Source organism: Dasypus novemcinctus, chromosome 9, assembly GCF_030445035.2.
Source record: "Dasypus novemcinctus isolate mDasNov1 chromosome 9, mDasNov1.1.hap2, whole genome shotgun sequence".
NCBI classification, from domain to species: Eukaryota; Metazoa; Chordata; class Mammalia; order Cingulata; family Dasypodidae; genus Dasypus; species Dasypus novemcinctus.
Window position 1 is genome coordinate 102,927,402 of NC_080681.1, and position 19,572 is coordinate 102,946,973.

Here is a 19,572-nt window from a genome sequence, read left to right on the forward strand (position 1 = left end):
CATTCAACAAGATGTCTTCAGGGTTCACAACTTTACTCCTTTTTATTGCTGAATAATAATCCATTGTGTATATATGCCACATTTTGCTTATCTAGTCATCTGCTGATGGACACTTGGGTGGCTTCCAAACCTTTTCGGCTGTTGTGAAAAATACTGCTCTGAACATTGGTATACAGATATCTTCTGCTGAAGTTCTTATTTTCAGTTCTTTGGGGTATATGCCTAGAAGGATTGCTGGATCATATGGTAATTTTATGTTTAGCTTTTTCCACAGCAGCTGTACCATTTTACATTCCCACCAACAATGTATGAGGACATCTTTTTCACCTTTTCACCAATACCTTTTTTTTTTAAGTAATAGCTATCCTAGTGGGTATGAAGTGATGTCCTCTTGTGGTTGATGTAATTTCCCTAATGATTAATAATGTTGATTATCTTTTCATGTGGTTATCGGTCATTTGTATATCTTCTTTAGAGAAATGTTTATTCAAGTCCTTTGCCTGTTTTTCAATTGGATTGTTTGTCTTTTCCTTTTTGAGTTGTACCGGTCATCTATAAACCCTATCAAATATAATGTTTCCAGATATTTTCTCCCATTCTGTAGGTTTTCTTTTTAATTTTCTTGGTAAGATTCTTTGATGCACAAAAGTGTTTAATTTTGATGAAGACCAATGTTTGTTTTTTCTTTTGTTGCTTGTGCTTTTGTTTTAGTTTTAAGTACCCCTTACCTAATACAAGGTCCTGAAGATACTTCCCTATGTTTTTATAGTTTTAGCTCTTATATTTAGGTCATTGATTCATTGAGTTAATTTTTGAGTATGGTGCAAGGTGTAAGTTGCTATTTTAAATAGGGCAGTCAGTGTAGGCTTTACTGAGGAGCCTTTTGAGTGAAGTGCGTCAGTCCTGCAAATACCTGGAGAAAAGGGGCATTCCAGGCACAGGGAACAGTCAGTGCAAGGGCCCTCAGGTACAAATGTGTGTGGTATATTTAAAAAACAGCAAGGGGAAGCAGCTGTGGCTCAAGCAATTAAGCTCCTCTTTACCATATGGAGGACCCAGGTTCAATCCCAGGGACCTCCTGGTGAAAAAAAAAATTAAAAAAGGTGTCCCAGTCTTGTGCAGAAAGCCACAGGCCCGGGTGAGGATACACTCGAAAGACATAATGCAACCAGATAGGAAAAAAAAAAAAAAAAAAGAGGTCAATGTGGCTTAGGTAGAGTGGATAAAGGGGGAAGTAGTAGGACAAGGGTTGGGCTGTATAGGGGGCTGTGTGGCTTTTATTCTGAATGAGATGGGGAAGTACTGGATGGTTTGAACTTCCATTTTAAAAGAACTTCTCAGCTTGTTCTCTGAGAATGGACTGTAGGGGAAAAAAGGTGGAAACGGGGAGACCAGATAGAAGGGTGTGGCAATATCATAGCTAGAGATAGTAGTGATTTTTATCAGAGTGGGTAAGGTGGTGAGATGTGTTTGGATTCTGGATTTAAAGGAAAAGTCAACAAATTTGTTGACAAATGGGAGTGTGAGAGAAAGAAGTCAAGGGTAAGTCCAACAAATGGAAATATGGAGTCCAATTTAACACAGATATACCTACTAAATTATTATAGATTTTACACTAAGTTGGTCCTTCCCTTCTGGGGGGAAAGAGGCCCAGAGAGGAATGACCATCCGCAGGTCACACAGCTGAGTAGAAACCAGAAAGATTTCTTTCTCCAGCCAAAGAATTCTCACGAAGAGTTGGTTCTGGTCCCTTCAGAGGATGCCAAATTCAAAATGTTTCTTGTTAAATTCCAAATCTGCAAAGCCTAACACTACCTGGCACATGAGAGACATTCTGTAAGTACTAGTTCAGTTGAGGTAGTGGCACACTGGCTTTTGAAAGGAAGTCTGGGGAAGATAAATGGTTTCAGAAGTATTCCATGGAAGACTAGGGCTGGGCCATTCTTGGAAACTCATTTTAACTCAGGCCAGCAAATATTTTTGAGCATCTACTATACACGGGGTACTGGTATATAGAGTGAATGAGTCTCAGCCTCGTCACTCATTGGAGGGGAACAAATGTTACAGCACAGTGTGATAATAATAGTAGTATGTACTAAGTTTAGAGGCCGATGGGAGGTGACATCAGTGTTGGTTTCTGAGAAACTAATAGTTTGCCTGTTTTACTCTTATGGGGAGGAAGCAATGCCTTGAATCTGGTAATCACCTTCCTGGGGTTGATGGCAGGGGGATGTCTTTATATGTTTATTATGTGGAAGATGCTAGACCTTGTACACAGCAGGTACTAAGGAAATGTTTGCTGAATTAAAAGGGCATTCATACAGTGTAGTGTAGAGGGTAAGGCTACTCATATAGACTGCCATGCAGGTGACCAACCTGTGGCTTCTGCCCATCTTGTAGAGGCCAACTCTTGACTTTCCCTGCCCAGCATTTATTCTTCCTTCTGGTAAGATCACTCACATTTTCCATTGGCGGAACTACCCTTTCTCCCTCTCAGTCCATATAGTTTGGTGTGGCTCCCGTAAGAGGGTAACCAAGAGTTTCAGTGTGGGCAGATGACTCTGACCTGGCAAAATCAGAGCACTCCATCCCTACCACGGCAAGCTAATCTGTCTGGATCAGGAGTGAGTTAATGACAGAAGTCAGGCCAATCAAAAGCAATCCTAGGATCTTGCTTAAACTGTTGGGAAAGAATTTTTACCCTGGGATGGTTAAGCAAGTAAGATAAACTTGGAGATCTTGGTGGCATTATCACCTCTAGGGGAGAACTTAGCTGACCATGAGGGAAACACACATGAAGAGTCAAGAAATCAGGAGACGTACTTCATGGCATCATTTGAATCCCTGGATCCAGTCATACCTGAAGCTATTCTGGACTTTTCTGTTACATAAAGCCAGTTTGTATTTGGTGTCTGATAACTTTAATTCAAAAGTGTCCACCTCTGTCCCAGTATCTGCTAGAAATATCTAGGGTCTTGGTCCTTCACACCTGCTTCCTACAGGCTCCCTGGGAAAAATAACCAAAAAATGGAAAAATGTTGGCTAGGTTCTTGTACTCCAGATTCAAGGTCACACACACTCAGCTGCTTTGTGACCTTGAAGCCCTCACTTTCCCTCGGGAGTATCCATTTCTTGATTAAACCTGCTCTCTGTTCATTCTTCTAGGAGTCGGAGTTTTTGAGGAAATGCCACTGGCTTTAGGCCAGTTCTGTCATTGGGTATCAGGAGTTAGGATCACTTTTTTGGTCATGTTAATTCTGGGGCCAAGGCCCATGGCTGCCAAGTCTATCCTCTAGATCTGTGCTTCTCAATCTTCTAGACCTCTTGAGGTACACACGAGGGTGCTAAAATCACAGGATTAAACACGATATAGCTTTCTGGAATGCCAGTTTTATTCAATTGAAATATAAGGCAGTATTTTCCATTTTGAAGTGTAGTTATTAAGAGCACTCCCTCTGAAGCCAGACTTGTATGGGTTCAGATCTGGCCTCTACCACTTAACTGACTGCATGATGTTAGGAAGTTACATATTCTGTCCGTGTCTTTTTCCTCACTGTAAAATGATATAGTATCAGTACTTGCCTTATGAGATTATGGTGAGGATTAAGTTCATTTGTGTACAGTATTTAGAACAGTGCTTGGTATGTAATTAAGTGCTGAGTATTAGCTTAATGAGTATCATTAAGACAGACATAGTATGAAGTACAAAGAAAAACTAACGTGAATTTAGGATTGAAGACTTTGAAGAAATATTGCCTGTAGCTGTGTCCCAGCCCCACAGGGAACTGATGTCTTCTGCCAGCAGGAATACATAGTCTGATTTGCACAGGAGAATCCAGTTGTCTTCATGTTCTTCTAATTTTCTGGGTCACATATACACTAAATCTTCCCACCCAATTTTGCACCTCAAGGCCACCCACCTACCAGTTCTCATCCAGTTATTTGTCTTTCATGTCTTATATCTGGTTATTACAAATACATATGCACACTATAGAAAACTTGGAAAATGCTGTATTTCTTAATTCATCAAAGATGGGTAGGATTTTGATAGGTAATATACTGGGGGGGGGGGTCAATGAAGACAGAAGACGTCCATTTTGGTTTAAAAGCAATTGGAAGTTGGAAAAATAGGTTGTTCGGATCACTTGAGGATCTTGAATGCTACAGTGAAGAGTTTAGCCTTGACTTCATCACCGCTGTGCTTCACCTGTAAAATCAGGGTAAGTCCCATGTCACTGAGTTGTCATGAGGAATAATGATGGAGAAAAGCAAGCAGGTGGTAGGTGGGAGAGATCCTGAATGAAAAGGGAGTGACTGTCATTAGGAGTTGGGGACAAAGATTCCTTCTTGCTATAGTGCAAACCATCCTACCACCTAGGGTGGCCTAAAATTCAGTTCCACATTTGAGGTCTTAATTTTCTGCAGTGCACACCTGAACCACTAGAGAGAGTCAGACACAAAGAAATTAGCGCTCCCAGCACAACAGCAGAATTCTGCTGGGCCAGGCTGAGCAAGGGATGGACAATCCTGGACTCAATCCAGAGCTTTTCTATTTGGACAGATTGATTCAGGGGCCCCATCTATAGTCCTCTTTTTCTTAAGACCCCACCCAAGGATAGGGGTGAGGTACGCTGCTATAACTAGAGGCTGGCAACTAATTAGATGTAAGGTCCCTAGGATGGGAGATTAAAGAGGGGTGGATCTGGTTCGGGAGCCTGCGTTTCTATAACCCAAGCCAAAAAAGGCTTTCATCAAATCTGCTTATAAACCACTAACCCCACTACTTCTTGGGATAGTTTGTGCCAGGCCAGGTATTCTAGCTAGAGCCAGACAACTTAGTCAAAGGAGCTGGGGCTGCAGAGTGGGGAATAAGGGGGAAGGAGTGCCATAACCGACAGTTTTTCGAATGGCATCCACATGGCATGGGGGGACAGACCCCAGGCACAGCCTTTAGGTCTGTTGGGGAAGGCTGTGGAACTAGCTTCTTTAGTCATTACTTACTATTTAGGGTATCATAGTATTTTTATAAACCTCCTTTACCTTATCTTCTCCATATAACCACATTTGAGTTGAGCAGAGATTTTTTTGTTAGATGTTAAAATCTACCCAAGATTAAGCAGCACTCTGGAAGCAGTAAGTAGCTCTTAGAGGCCCAGGAAAGGGAAGGCAGGCAGGCAGGCAGAGAAATAGCCTTCAGAGCAGCTGCCAAGTACTGGCTCTTGGCCAGGCCTTATACCCGCCCCTCCAGGGCCAGATCTGCTGCTATGTCCCAGGCTGCCAGCCTTGCCTCCACACTCCTACCCCAGGCCCCTGAGGACCCGTCACCCTGGTAACAGAGAAAGCCCCAGCTAAAATATTTATGGCTCAAAACAGTCCAGAGGCTTGGGATAGGGGGAGGGAGAAAAGCTGGTATCATCACTTCTCTGCCTGCAGGAGGCGGTGACTGACATGTGGGACAACTGGGTGGGTGGACCAAGCACACTAAATCAGAACTTTCAACGGGAGGAGGGAGGAGACTACACGTGGCAGATGACAGGATTGGGTACGACCCACAAATCTGGAAGAGGAGGAGGACAGAAGCTTAAGTATTGAGCTGTATTATGTCTAGACTCTGCTAGCATCTCACACATTTCATTTATTTCTTAAGATCCCATTTAGTGGATAGAAATTATCCTACTTTAATGGAGTAAACAAGCCCAGGGAAGTATTTGGCAAGTATACACCAAATGATAAGCTGGGATTGGATCCAGATCTGTTTGGCTTCAGCTTTGTGATCTTTTCTCAAAGATTCTGCTGTTCCCAAGCAGATTATCCAGCATCTGGGATTGAGGGTACAGCTGTCTAGGGACCTAGTGCTGGTTTCTCATGACTCAGGTCTGCCAGGCCTGAGCATGGGGCATGTCTGAGCTCCCTTCTGTCTATAATCTGGCTATTGCCTGATTGTCTACCTCCCCACCTCAAACTCTTATACCTACCTGGCAAACTGAAGCAGGTCCTCAAATGCTAGATGGAAGTAACTTTGGTCACAAAGTGAGGCCTAGGAGGCTAAGAATAAACAGGCTTCATGGCCAGCCCTGGACTGAGAGCCTCGTCCCAGTTTGCCTGGGATTTTCCGAGTTTCAGTAATGAAAAGTTCCCATATCCCAGGATCCCTCTCAGTCCTGGGCATTAAATGTAGACAGTTTGTCAATCTCAACAAGAATGTTTCAGAGCACTTGTACCTCTTTTAAGAGGTACAACAAACAGGTCAAAAGCATGGGCTATTTAGTGTGATAGTGTCTTTTTCTCTTACCTAAGTTATTTGTCCTCCTTGAGCCTCTCATCTATAATATAAAATGGGAGTAATGAATTGGAGGGATAAATGAAAAAGTGCCTACAAATGCTTAACATGGTGCCCAGTACATCCTAAGCACTCAATGAACTATTAGCTATTATTTATAGGAATCAATAAAGAAGAGAAAAATGGGCTCAGAGGTTAGACAACTTGCCCAAAATAAATTATTTCAAAGTCCCGTTCTATGATTTCTCTCTCTCTTCCAACTAAGAATGAATTCAAGCTCATTAAAATGCCCCAGACACAGTTAAAATAGTGAAAGTCTCCTTCCATAAACTCAGCCTTTCCTCTTGTTCCCTAGTTACGATAAATAACCAGAAGGCATTAAAGAACAGCAGAATATTAGAGGTCTGTAACCTCTTAGGAAGCTCATTATAAAATCAGCTGAGGTCACAGGCCACTGGAAACCAGAGGCCTATTAAAGACTGACTTTCCAATCCTTTAAGAAAAACTTTAAAATAGCTAGTTCAATATAGCTAGAAGGAAAGTGGGAACTAGATCAACGGGGCTTTGGTTCTCTCCTGAAATTTACAGAAGGTACCAGAATGGCACCATTTATCACTTGCCCAAACCTTTATTGAGTTCCTTTGTGCCAGATACTTGTGGGGGAGGGAATGGGATATAGTACAGAGCTGAAGCAAGTGATGCTCCACCCTGTTCTGACATTAACGTTACTGTGTCCTTCAATAAATTAACTTCTCTGTGCATCCATTTCTCCATATATGAATTAGGGATAATGATACCAACCATTACCTTACTCAGGGATGTTACGGGGACAAATGAGATAGTATAAATGCAAATGCTTTGAACTCTTTGTAAAAAAGGTGCTGTACAAGTGAAGGTATGTTATTTCTGATGATCCAATTACTGATTATGTTTAGGGCTTAAATAATAGCAATATTGTGAGTCATGTTAAGAATAAGTTTCAATTTGATGCATATTTATAGTTTTCTTCTGTGGCCAGATATTGATCATTCATCTAGTAGTGGTACCTAAGGAACTGAGTCGAGTATTTGTTTTCCATGTGTTTCTGCTGGTAGTATTTCAATTCTGAATATTCAGAAAAGCTGGAGCTTAATTTGTAATATCTTTATATAAATTTACATGTAATGAACCTTTTTCAAGGTGTATATAAAGGTATAATTACATGTAAATAAGAGGTATATGCACTTATCAAATTGTCTTTGTTCTTTTTCTAATTGCAATGTCAGTTTTATATTTTAAAATCAACAAAAGAAAAAAATGGGCTCAGAGATTAAATGAATTTTCCAAAGTTAACTCAAATTTCTCACTTGGCTTTCCTCAGCCTGTATTACAGAGACAATGAGCAGCCTTTCCCTGGGAGCCCTTTGGAAGTGTCCAAGGGCTCCCAGGCTGGCACCCACAACACAGGGGTGGCAGGGTGGGTACTAGGAGGTGTGGTGGTAGTGTGTTCCAACAATTCTGCTGGGGAATGTGGTAGACTGGGAATGGCAGAGTTGTCATTTACCTGAGTAAATCTAGGAACCAGAGTTGGGGATACTGTTAGTTCCCTTCAACTCTTTAAAGTCCTGAACAGGTTTAACTGTTAGCATCACAGTCCCCTGCAACCCTGAGTACCCCTTCTGGGCCTAGAGACTCTTCAAGAATCCTGGCTGGCTTTATTTTGGTAAAACAGACAGACCAAGGGGTGGGGTGGAAACAAAACTGTTGATCTCCTCTCCTGAGTTTTTCTGTGCCCAGCATTTGCCCTCAGACCAGCCTTGACACAGCATGTAGCTCTCCTGGTTTCCAGAATCCTTTGATCCCTGCAAAGACACAAGGTGATAAATTAAGAAACATGAAGATGATAGACTCCTATCTTAGCCTCATGTCAGTCAGGCAATGAAAATTTAGCCTCATATCCCATACCTATGTGGCTGTTTGTGAGCTCTATGATCCTGGGCAGAATCAACTAAACCTTTGGGGCCCAGGATCTCAGCTATACAGGGATCCATCCCTCTTTGTATAGCTGGAGTTATACAAAGGAGAAAATGCTTCCTGGTCTCCTAGAATGTAAAACCGATAAAGATCAACAAAGAACTTTAAATTTTTTTGTAAGAAATGGAGTAGGGAAACAGGCATTTTCTCATTACTATTACTACCCTGGTTCTAGGCTGATGGGTATGTCTCTTCTGGCCTTAAGTGGGGTTCATCCCAGTCCCAAATACTCAGGGTTGTTCATAGGCAAGACACATCCTGAGCCAGGCACAGGGGAGAGGCCTGATCTCATGACAAAAACGTGTAGGAGGGAAGCAGATGTGGTTCAAGCAATTGGGCTCCCATCTACCATATAGGAGGTCCACGGTTTGATGCCCAGGACCTCCTGGTGAAGGCAAGCCTGGCCAGTGTGGTGAGCTAGCTGACGTGGAGTGCTGGCCCATGTGGAGAGCTGGCGCAGCAAGATGATGCAACAAGAGACACAAAGGAGAGACAATAAGAGACAGAGCAGACTGGGGAGCTGAGGTTGCGCAAGAGAATGATCGCCTCTCTCCCACTCCAGAAGGTCCCAGAATCAGTTCCCAGAGCCGCCTAATGAGAATACAGACAGACACAGAAGAACACACAGCAAATGGACAGAGAGGAGACGATGGAGGGAGGAGGGAGAAATAAATATTAAAAAACAAAAACAAGAATGTGTAGCAGTGCAACTCATCTTTTAAATGGCATCACCATCCTCCACAGCTGTTCAAGCCAATAACCAGGAAGCCCTCTTCAGTACCTCCCCTCTTCCCCCATATCTAATCAATCATTATATTATGTTCATTCTATCACCAAAAAGTTCTTGAATCCATTCATTCCTCTACATTTTGCTGATATTATCCCACTCTAGGTCTTCCTCATTTCTTACCTGAACAATCGCGGTTTCCTCACAGTTTCACATAATCTAATCTTCACTCAGAGGAAGTGAATTTTAAAATCAGAAATCTAATCATGTCTCACACACATACTCATGCACACACACACACACACACCCTGATTCAGTGGTCTTCAGTGACACCTCAGAATAAGGTTCAGACTCTTACCTCACCAGTTTCCTTGAACCTGCCTTAGTCTCACCCTCTGCCTAGAAGGTGCTCCAGGTCCTTTCCCCAAACAATCTCTCCCAAGTCCCAACCTCAGTCTAAACATCTTTTCTTCAAGAAAAAACCCAAATGTAGGTCAGCTTCCTGATGTGTGCTTTCATAGCACTTTGTTCTTTTCTTTCATCGCACTAATCACATTTGAAATTATTTGTGAGATTACTGGTTTAGTGTCTGTCTACCCAATTAGACTGTAAGCTCCATGAGGCCAGGAACCATTCTATCTGTTCACTTATCATTGAATCCTCAGTGCCTAGCACATGCTAAGTGTTCCAATTCATAAAGTGAATGTATGAAAAAAATGAAAGGGGCCATTAGTAGTGGGCTCAGGAAAAATGCTTATGAAGAATCATATCTGAACACCAGATATTTATTTCTCTTTCTCAAAGGTAGGCTATTGCCTACATTTTTACCTAAGAGAGCCCAAGAGATAGGAAGTATCCATCTTGTCCTTTAGTGTGCCAGAGTCTAAAGAAAGGTGAATAGGAAGGATGAAGAATAGAAAGTCAAAATACATGGAAAAGAAGTAGCCCTGTATCTGATGCCAAGCTTTTCTATCTCAAAATGGTGCCTGGAAGAGAGGGACTGGCTACCCTGAGGTGAGCTGAGGTAGATATAGAGGCTCACAAGGAAATAGCCTAAGGCATCTTATAGTAGTATCCAGACCAGAAATAATGCCCAAATTTCTGGCAATATGCGCTATTTAGCTTATTAATCTACACTGATAGCCCAGCTGCACATTTATACTCTGCCTGGAGATATCTCAAACAAGCTGCCTTTTTTTGGGAGTTTCCACAACTTCCCAAATTTGTCCTACAAGTGACAAGGCCCCTTTGAAGCAAGACACTCCCTAGGACTAGATGGGGGAAACACAGGGCTTGTGTATCTAATCGCCACAGCATAGGCTAGGAATGAGAAATACATTTACTGCTGAGAGGCTACTGCATATCAGTTAAGAAGCTAAACCCCAGCGGCATGGCTATGAAATGAAGTCCCTTCCAGACATAAGTCTGCTCCTTTTGGAAAAAAGAGCTGCAGTTGCCAGACACTAGATGGAAAAACAGCCTCAGCCCCACAGCCAGGACAGGCTTTAGTATAGATGACCTCCAGTTTTCAGGGGCTGGAGAACTGCTCTAAGATGCCAGTGAACATTTCTGCTTCCCACTACCCAAGAAAAAGGGCTTGGTCTGCTGCTTGGATACAGCCGCCTTGAAAGGCAAGGGCAACAGTGAGATCACACTATGATTAGGGAAGAGTGTCTACCACAGACCTTTGCCCCTAGGTGGCCTGGAAAGGCCAGGCCTATTTTCAAGGCCAGGGAACAAAAGAAAGGGTAGTCAGACTGTACAGTGTACTTCCTCCCCTTCCCCCAAACAGCTGCTCTCTCAGGCAGCTGTTTCCAGCCTGTCTGTTCAAGGCTATTAAATATTCATCAGATGCTTGCTAGCTTTAAACAGGCAATGACTATTAATCTGGAGAGCAGGAGGTCCATGTGGGGCCAGAGAAAGGGCTAATAAGGATGCAAGTCAATAGACTTCAGGAATCTGGAAACCAAGCAAAGGCACCCATCTTATACACCAAAGCTGGGAGACTACTGTTAGGGAGAAGTGATTTTCTTGTGGCTACTCCAGGTACAGAGGAGAGACCAGGAAGCAGCAAAGTGGGAGGAAGAAAGGCTTGGGTCTAACTACATCTCTTAGACCTTGTGAGTGACCTAACCTCTGCATGTCTCAGTTTCCCACTTTGTAAACTAGGGATAATACTTGTTTCACAGAGTTGTTTTATAAGGATTAAATGGGAAGTTGCTATGGATAATCCCAGCACAGAACTTGGTACAGAATTAAAAGCTTAAAAAAGAAGGCAGCGCCTTCATCCATTCATAATTTAAAGGAGAGAGATAAGCAAGGCCTTGTTTAACAACCCCATAAGAACAAAGTTTGTATCAATGAAGACTCATGAAAGTTTTGGTCTCCAATTTACAGGGTGGTTGAAATCAGACAGGATCTGGGTAGACTCCCTTAACATATGGCCAAAGCCTAATATTCCATTCTCAGATGCTCCAAATACCTGAGAGATGATTTTTCTTTCCAAAAAAGGTAGGAAGCAAGAGGTTCTCAGGCAAGAGGGAGGGCAGGAGGAAGACAAGGTGAGGAGAAGATATCCTCTTCATTCTCTTCCACAAAGAAGTGGTATCATCTTGCAAAAGGCTTTTCTTGTCTGCTTCCCTATTTTCCCTACCTTACAATGACAAACATGGGTATGTTCAAGTCACTCTTACACTTAAGGCCCTTAAGAGACTCCCTAAATGTTAGAACAAAGCCCAAATTCCTAGGCCTAACATTTAGTTTTTCAAAATCAGCACTAATCTACCCTTTCAGCCTCTATTTATAGCGAACATTTATTGATACTTCAGACTCACATTGAATGTTTTATCTGCAGTAGTTCTCTCAATCTTTGCAATAATGTTGTGAAGTAAAACGATATTATCCCCATTTTACATATGAATAAACTGAGGTTTGGTAATGACAACTTACCTAAGGTTCTAAAACTAAAGAGGAAAAGCAGAATTTGAAGGTAGTATTGTTTAAAGTGCTATGCTAAACTATTTGTCTGCCTGGCAAAATCTTATTATTCTTTTAAGACTTGACCCTCTCTAGTCCTCCCTGAGCCTTTCACAGATAGCTCTTCTAGGTTCACCAGTATTCAGGTCTGCAACAGTACATGGTCACACACTTCTGTAACTTTTTAGGACTCATTCTCTCCTATTAGACTGAATTCTTGAGGGCAGGGACTATAAACCAATGCAGCCCTGTGACCCAGTACAGCCAGGATAGGGCCTAAGTGGTCTCAGCAAATTTCATAGCATTAATAATATTCCAATGGAGGAAGCTCCTTTGAGAAGACAGGATGATTCTATGGGCTGTCTGCATTAGTTCTGGCTAAAAGGGAAAATTCCTTCTATATTTCAGTATAATGTGCTTGTTGAGATAGATCACAGGCTAAAACAGCTTAAACTCTCTGACTTAACAAGATGTGTGACTTTGGGTAAGTTATTTAATTTTTCTGGGCCTCAGTTTCATCATGTAATAAAAATGTGATAATATCTACCTCACAGGTGGAGAAAATAGGACAGCACAGCCCTAGCTATAATCCCTTTCCATAAAAGGATCTTAGCTTCTGATTATAGGAACACTGTGGATCGCCTGTAAATATGTTTTTATCATTCTGTGTAAAGTCCCCGACAGCTCCTGTTCTGTATAGAGCCATGCTGGTATCCAGAAGTCTTGAGGGAAGGGGGAGTTGGAATGAGTGTCTGTTCCCTGGAGACCAGGCTGGTGCTCAGCCTTCAGACTCATTGTTAAAAGTTGCCACTGCCAACAAAATACAAAGTGTGTGACCTGTCAATGTGCAGCACGACAGCATTAAAGTCTGATACTAGCCTCAAAAACAAACAAACGGGAGTGGATGTGGCTCAAGTAGTTGAGCGCCTGCTTCCCATGTATGAGGCCCTAGGTTCAATCTCTGGTATCTCCTAAAAACAAACATACAAAACAAACAACAACAAACAAAAGACCCTTCAATAAATGGTTTTGTTATTTATTTCTCTCCCCTTCCCCCGGCCCCCCCAGTTGTCTGCTCTCTCTTTCCATTTGCTGTGTGTTGTTCTGTGACTGCTTCTATCCTTATCAGCGTCACCAGAAATCTGTGTTTCTTTTTGTTGCCTCATCTTGTTGTGTCAGGCTCTCCGTGCTTGCGGCACCATTCTTAGGCAGGCTGCACTTTCTTTCGCGCTGGGTGGCTCTCCTTACTGGGCGCACTCCTTGTGGGTGGGGCACCCCTACACGGGGGACACCCCTGTGTGGCAGGGCACTCCTTGCGCGCATCAGCACTGTGCACGGGCCAGCTCCACCCGGGTCAAGGAGGCGGCCCGGCGTGTGAACCGCGGACCTCCTATGTGGTAGGTGGACGCCCTATCCATTGGGCCAAGTCCACTTCCCTCAATAAATGTTGGAATTAACAAAACAAAATGTAGTAGTAACGAAGACACGTTTCCCCCAGGATCTTAATATCTCAGAAATCAGGATGTAACTTATGTTCAGTGTGACAAGAAAACATTGTTTCAATTTAACTGGTAGTATTTTTTTTCTTTCACTGAAGTATTTAAAACAATAATGAATATTACAGTACACTGCCTCTTAAGAGTCAATGAGCTATGGTAATATCTTAAAGAAACAGCATCCTTTCAGTGTAGAGGATGGACTTAGGTATTCAACAGTGTAAATGCATACCTTCCTCCCACAACTGCTATGCCACCATGGTAAATTACCTCCTCTCTCCTAGTATCAGTTGCCTTATGTATAAAAATAGGGAAACAAAGTAGGCATTAAAACTGAGTTCTGGGAAGAGGACTTGGCCCAATAGATAGGGTGTCTGTCTACCACATGGGAGGTCCACAGTTCAAACCCCAGGTCTCCTTGACCCGTGTGGAGCTGGCCCTTGTGCAAGGAGTGCCGTGCCATGCAGGGGTGTCCCCCGCGTAGGGGCCCCACGCGCAAGGTGTGTGCCCCGTAAGGAGAGAGGCCCAAGGCGAAAGAAAGAGCAGCCTGCCCAAGAATGGTGCCACACACAGGGAGAGCTGATACAACAAGATGACACAACAAAAAGAAACAGATTCCTGGTGCCGCTGATAAGAATAGAAGCAGTCACAGAAGAACCCATAGAGAATGGACACACAGAGCAGACAACTGGGGGGAGAGGGGAGAGAAATAAAAACAAACAAACAAAAAAACAGTTCTCTTAGCCAGGCAAAGCAGCTATTTTCCCTATCCTACATTCCCCTTCCTGTAAATAATGGGGTCAAGACCAATGACTGGAGATAGACTGAGAAGTAATAAAATGAGAAAAAATTAAAAAGACTACTTAATAGTAGCACTGTCAGCAAACAGCAGTCTCTATAGACACACAAAGTACAAAAACTTATCAAGACAGAGGAAGGGAAGTGGATGTGACTCTAGCAGTTGAGTGCCTGCCTCCCACATGGGAGGTCCTGGGTTTGGTTTCCAGTACCTCCTAAAAAAGACCAGCAAGATAGCAAGCTGACATGAAGGGCTGGCACATCAAGCTGATACAACTTGAGACACAACAAGCAGGGAGCATATGTGGCTTAACTGACTGGGTACCTCCCTCCTATATGGGAGGTCTCAGGTTTGGTTTCCGGTGCCTCCTAAAAGATAAGCAGACACAGAGAACAGACAGTGAGCACGGGGCAGGGGAGAGAGATAAATAAATAAATTTAAGAAAGAAAAAAAAGAGAGAGGGAGCCCATGTGCCATCTTAATGCATTCTAACCCAGAAATGATCTTTGGGCAAAGCAGTAGAGGAAACAAAACTTCAGGATTTGAGGCCAGGGAGGGAGTACTTAAGTTTCAAAATTCTGAACAAAAACATCTACCACCTTGTTCACTTGGTTCAGGAACTCTCTGCATATGTGAGGGCAAGAAGCCTTCTGGGTTCCAGCTTACAGTCTGCTGTCCCTGAAATAAAGTCTGAGTTTGTTCTATTCTTGGCCAAAGAGCCCTGGAAGCTGCTGCTGCACCGCTAACTTCATTCTTAGCCAGGAAATGGTGGGAGAGAGAACAAAAGCAGACAAACTCCAAGGTTATTTGAATAATATCAAATCCCTAGGTAAGGAAGAGTAGGAATATTCCCTCAGCAGCAAGTGTCCCTGCCAAGAGTCCTGTGGAGGCCCCATGGAAACACTTGGGAGGAAAGGAGGAGCAGAGAGAGATGATGATGGGAGACAAGAATGTTGGAGCTCATCCTTTAGTGAAGAACACATAGGGGCCAGACACTGACAGCTAGAATAGCCTCATCCTCACTTCAGCAGCCTGCAGTATAAATACACATATGCTTGGAGTCACATGTACCTGGGTTCAAATGACAGCTCTACTACTTATGTGCTTTCAGTGATGCCAAAATGAGCCAGACAATCAGCTATTTATTATTGAGCAGCTAATATGTCAGGTATTGTATTAATCACTTTAAGTAACACCTATTTCAAAAGGAAGTAGGCCTATCTATCTACGGTCAATTGTTTTTTTTTTTCCCCAGGTATTAGGGCTAGGGGTTGAGTGTGGGACCTTGTATATAGGAAGCTGACCACTTAATCACTGACACATCAACTCCTAAGTTGGTTTTTTCATTTGTTTGCCAATTGTTTGCTTTGATTTAGGTGGCACCAGGGACCAAACCTGGAACCTTGTGGAGGCACACTTGACAAGTGTGCCAAGCCTATTCAATGGTGAAAGTCTTTTCAATGAATGGCATCAGGACAACAGATAGCCACATGCCAAAGAATGAATTTGGACTCTGGCTTCACACTATATATAGAATGAGAAAATGTTTTTTTACTTATAACACTAAAAGCACAAGCAACAACAACAAATAGGTAAATTGGACTTTATCAAAATACATAAGTCTGTGCATCAAAAGACACTTACCAAGAAAGTGAAAAGACAACCCACTGAATGGGAGAAAAGAGTTGAAAATCATATATCTGATAAGGGTTGAAAATCCAGAGTATGTCATAACACAGAAGACACACAAATGCCCAATAAGTACATGAAAATATGCTCCAAACATTTATATTAGGGAAATATAAATCAAAACCACTTCACACTCACTAAGATGGCTATTATAAAAACAAGCAACAACAACAGAAAAAAAACAATTTCAGGGACAGTTCAGAGAAACTGGAATCCTTGTGAATTGCTGGTGGGAATGAAAAATGGAAAAGCTGTTATGGGAAACAGTTTGGTATACCTCAAAAACGTTAAACAGAGAAAAACCGTAAGACTCAGCAATTCCACTCTAGGTATATACCCCAGACACTAAAAACAAGGACTCAGAAAGATACTTGTACACCACTGTTCTTAACAGTATTATTCACAAGAGCCAACAAACCAAATGTCCATCAAGACATGACAGTCTAGGGAAGCAGATATAGCTCAAGTAATTGGACTCCCGTCAACCATATAGAAGGTCCAAGGTTCAGTGGCAGGGCCTCCTGATGAAAGGCAAGTTGGTCCACGCGGAGGCTGCCCCACGTGGAGAGCTGACGCAGCAAGATGATGCAACAAAAAGAAACACACAAGAGAGACAATAAGAGATGCAGCAGATCAGGGAACTGAGGTGGCACAAGAGAATGATCGCCTCTCTTCCACTCTGAAAGGTCCCAAGATCGGTTCCCGGAGCTGCATAATGAGAATACAAGCGGACACAGAAGAACACAGTGAATGGACAGAGAGAGCAGACAATGGGAGGGTGGAAATAAATCTTAAAAAAAAAAAAAGAGACGATAGTATAATCAAATTGTAATATATCATTTATAAAGGGAAAGTATTTGGCAATAAAAAGGACTGAAGTATCGATATATGCTATAATATGGATAAACCCTGAAAGCATTGTGTTAAATGAAAGAAGCCAGACACAAAAGGGCAAATATTGTGTAATTCCACTATGACTGAAAAAGTAGATTAGAGGTTACCAGGGGCTGGGGGAAGGGGAAGGAGAATGGGGAGTCATAGTTTAATGGGACAGAGTTTCTCTCTGGGAGGATAAAAAAGTTTTAAGGAGGAAATAGGTTGCAAAACATTGTGAATATAATTGTGTATGTGAACTGCACATTTGCTAAAATGGCAAGTTTTATGTTATATATATTTTACTACAATAACATTTTTTTCAAAAGGACAAAGGATTTGAGTAGACACTTTTCCAACAAAGATATACAAATGAAAAGATACTCAACATTAGTCATTAGGAAAATACAAATCAAGACCACAACGAAACCACTTCATACCCACTAGTATGTCTAAAATTAAGCAAAATGGAATATAAGTGTTGGTGTGGATATAGAGAAATCAGTGCTGTCATACATTGCTGATGGGAATGTAATAGGGTGCAGCTGCTATGGAAAACAGTTTGACATAACCTCACAAAGTTAAACAGAGAGTTATATGACCTAGCAATTTTTCTCTTAAGTATACCCAAGAAATTGAAAAACATATATCCACACAAAAACTTGTACACAAATGTTCAGAACAGCATTATTCATAATAGCCAAAAAGTGGAAACAACCCAAGTGTTCATTAATGAGTGGAGAAATGAATGTTATATCCATGGCAATAAGAAGGACTGAAGTACTAATACATGCTACGACATCGAAGGACAATGAAAAATTATGCTTAGTAAAAGAAGCCAGTCACAAAAGAACCACATATTGTATGATCCTATTTATAGGAATTATCCAGAATAGGTAAATCAATAGAGATGGAAAGTAGTTTTACTGGCTGCCTGGGGAGGGGGTGGAAAAAAGGGGAGGGGGATGGAGAGAAATGGCTGAAAATTGTACTAACCCTGACTGTGGTTGGTGATGGTTGAACAACTCTATGAATATACTAAAAATCATTGTGCACTCTAAATAGGTGAATTGTATGGTATATGAATTATATCTTAATAAAGCTGTTACCAAAAAACCCAAACCAAACCAACAGGACACAAAATCTGGTACCCAAAGAGACAGGAGTGCTTAAAAATGCTAAAATACCCTTTACTTTGTATTAATAGAAGCTAGTCAGAGGCTACAAACTGGAAGGCAATTGGCCATATTTGGCTTGCAGTAGATGGTTTACTGAGATTAATACAATATTTTTAAAAATCTAAGCAGACATTAAATGACTGTATAGTGTTTCTGAAAATCAGATCTAGCAAGTCTAGCAAAAACTTTCAGAGATAGAAAAACAGGAAGGAAAAAGGTCTTCAAATATTTGAAATGATACTGCTTCAGGGACCTAAGACCAGTGGTATAAGTTACTGGGCTGTAAAGCTCATTCAAAATGAAGGAAAAAAATTTTCCAAACCTCTAAACCCATTTCTTAAGATTACCCTAGGGAGAGATGAGACTAAATTCTCTGCATTCAGGGACTTTCCCTAAATTTTAAGCCACATGTCACATGACTAATACCAAATTTAGGAATTCTGGGTACCCAGACCATGCTCAGTATATATTGTGCTCCTTAAAAGCCTCCAGATCTGAGACACCTAACTTGAGAGGCAGATTTCAAAGAAATGATCTCCAAACAGCCAAATTTCACTGTCAAAGACTTTATGTGCCTTTGGCCAATTTAGATTTTTCTTCCTCAGTGCCACTCCAAGGATAAACTTACTCAGGGGCAGAGGGAAATATCAGCCAGCTATTTTCCCAACAACTTGAAGCAGAAAGAAGGCTCGCTCAGTTGTGACACGTCCCAGCTACCCACATCAAGGGGGTTACCTTCTTAGGGAGAGAACACTATATAGGGGTTAAGATGGTAGGTTCCAGCAACATACATATGGGTTTCGATTACTAGCCATACTAATTATGTGATCCTGGGAAGTTTCTTAACCTCATTAAATTTCAGTTTCTTCTTCTATAAAATAGGGATATTGGTGGACAATTGTTTTGCTTTGTTTTTTTTCCCCACTGCCCGGTATCTATTTCCCTTTCCTAATAACACCCTGATTTCCTTTTGAGGAATTAGTTCTTTCTGACTGCATAATGGCAAAGTATGGACATGTAATGCAGGCTGAAGCAGTCTGACATCCCCTGCCTAAAATCTGAATCCTGAACAGAAGAAGGATACCAAACATGGTTAGAGTTTATTTATTCCAGTAATAGCATCCAAGCAGCTAGTCTCTGCTTTAAGATCATTCCTGTGGTCTAGCACTACTGTCCCTGTTCTGTGAAGCTATTCTGCTTCCCAAAGCCAGATTTTCTAGCCATTGCACTGTATCCATAGCCTCTAACATCCTTTTAATAAATTTCCTTTTTATTTACATTAGCCTTTCACTTTGTTGCTTGCAATCAATGAGGCTTAAATGAAACATCGCCCCATTTAGAGGCAGTTATTCACAGGATAAATATGACTGAATCCAACAGATATAAGTTTGCAGTATCTGGTTTTATCAACTATCATTAGTAAATTCAATATGGATTATAAACCAACACATGAGCATGGTACTTTGTAAATATGGTATGAATGATGACAGGAAAGATTAGCAAACTGACGACCTCCCAGGTCACCTTCTAGCATAACTATT

General features: G+C 41.8%; 1 protein-coding gene across 2 annotated transcripts in view; it reads right to left on the bottom strand.

The window, feature by feature from the left end:
- Positions 1 to 3,370: 3,370 nt before the first annotated feature.
- The window catches only part of KHDRBS1 (KH RNA binding domain containing, signal transduction associated 1), a 45,840-nt gene continuing 29,638 nt past the window's right edge, over positions 3,371 to 19,572 (bottom strand). Inside the window, exons 11-12 of one of the 2 annotated variants that reach the window (XR_011649709.1) lie at positions 6,293 to 8,121; positions 3,371 to 4,207 (exon numbers count right to left, since the gene is read on the bottom strand). The gene's annotated coding sequence lies outside the window, so the exon portion shown is untranslated. Of the gene's footprint in view, positions 8,122 to 19,572 lie in introns of both variants that reach the window. The other variant, XR_011649708.1, reaches the window with a different exon arrangement.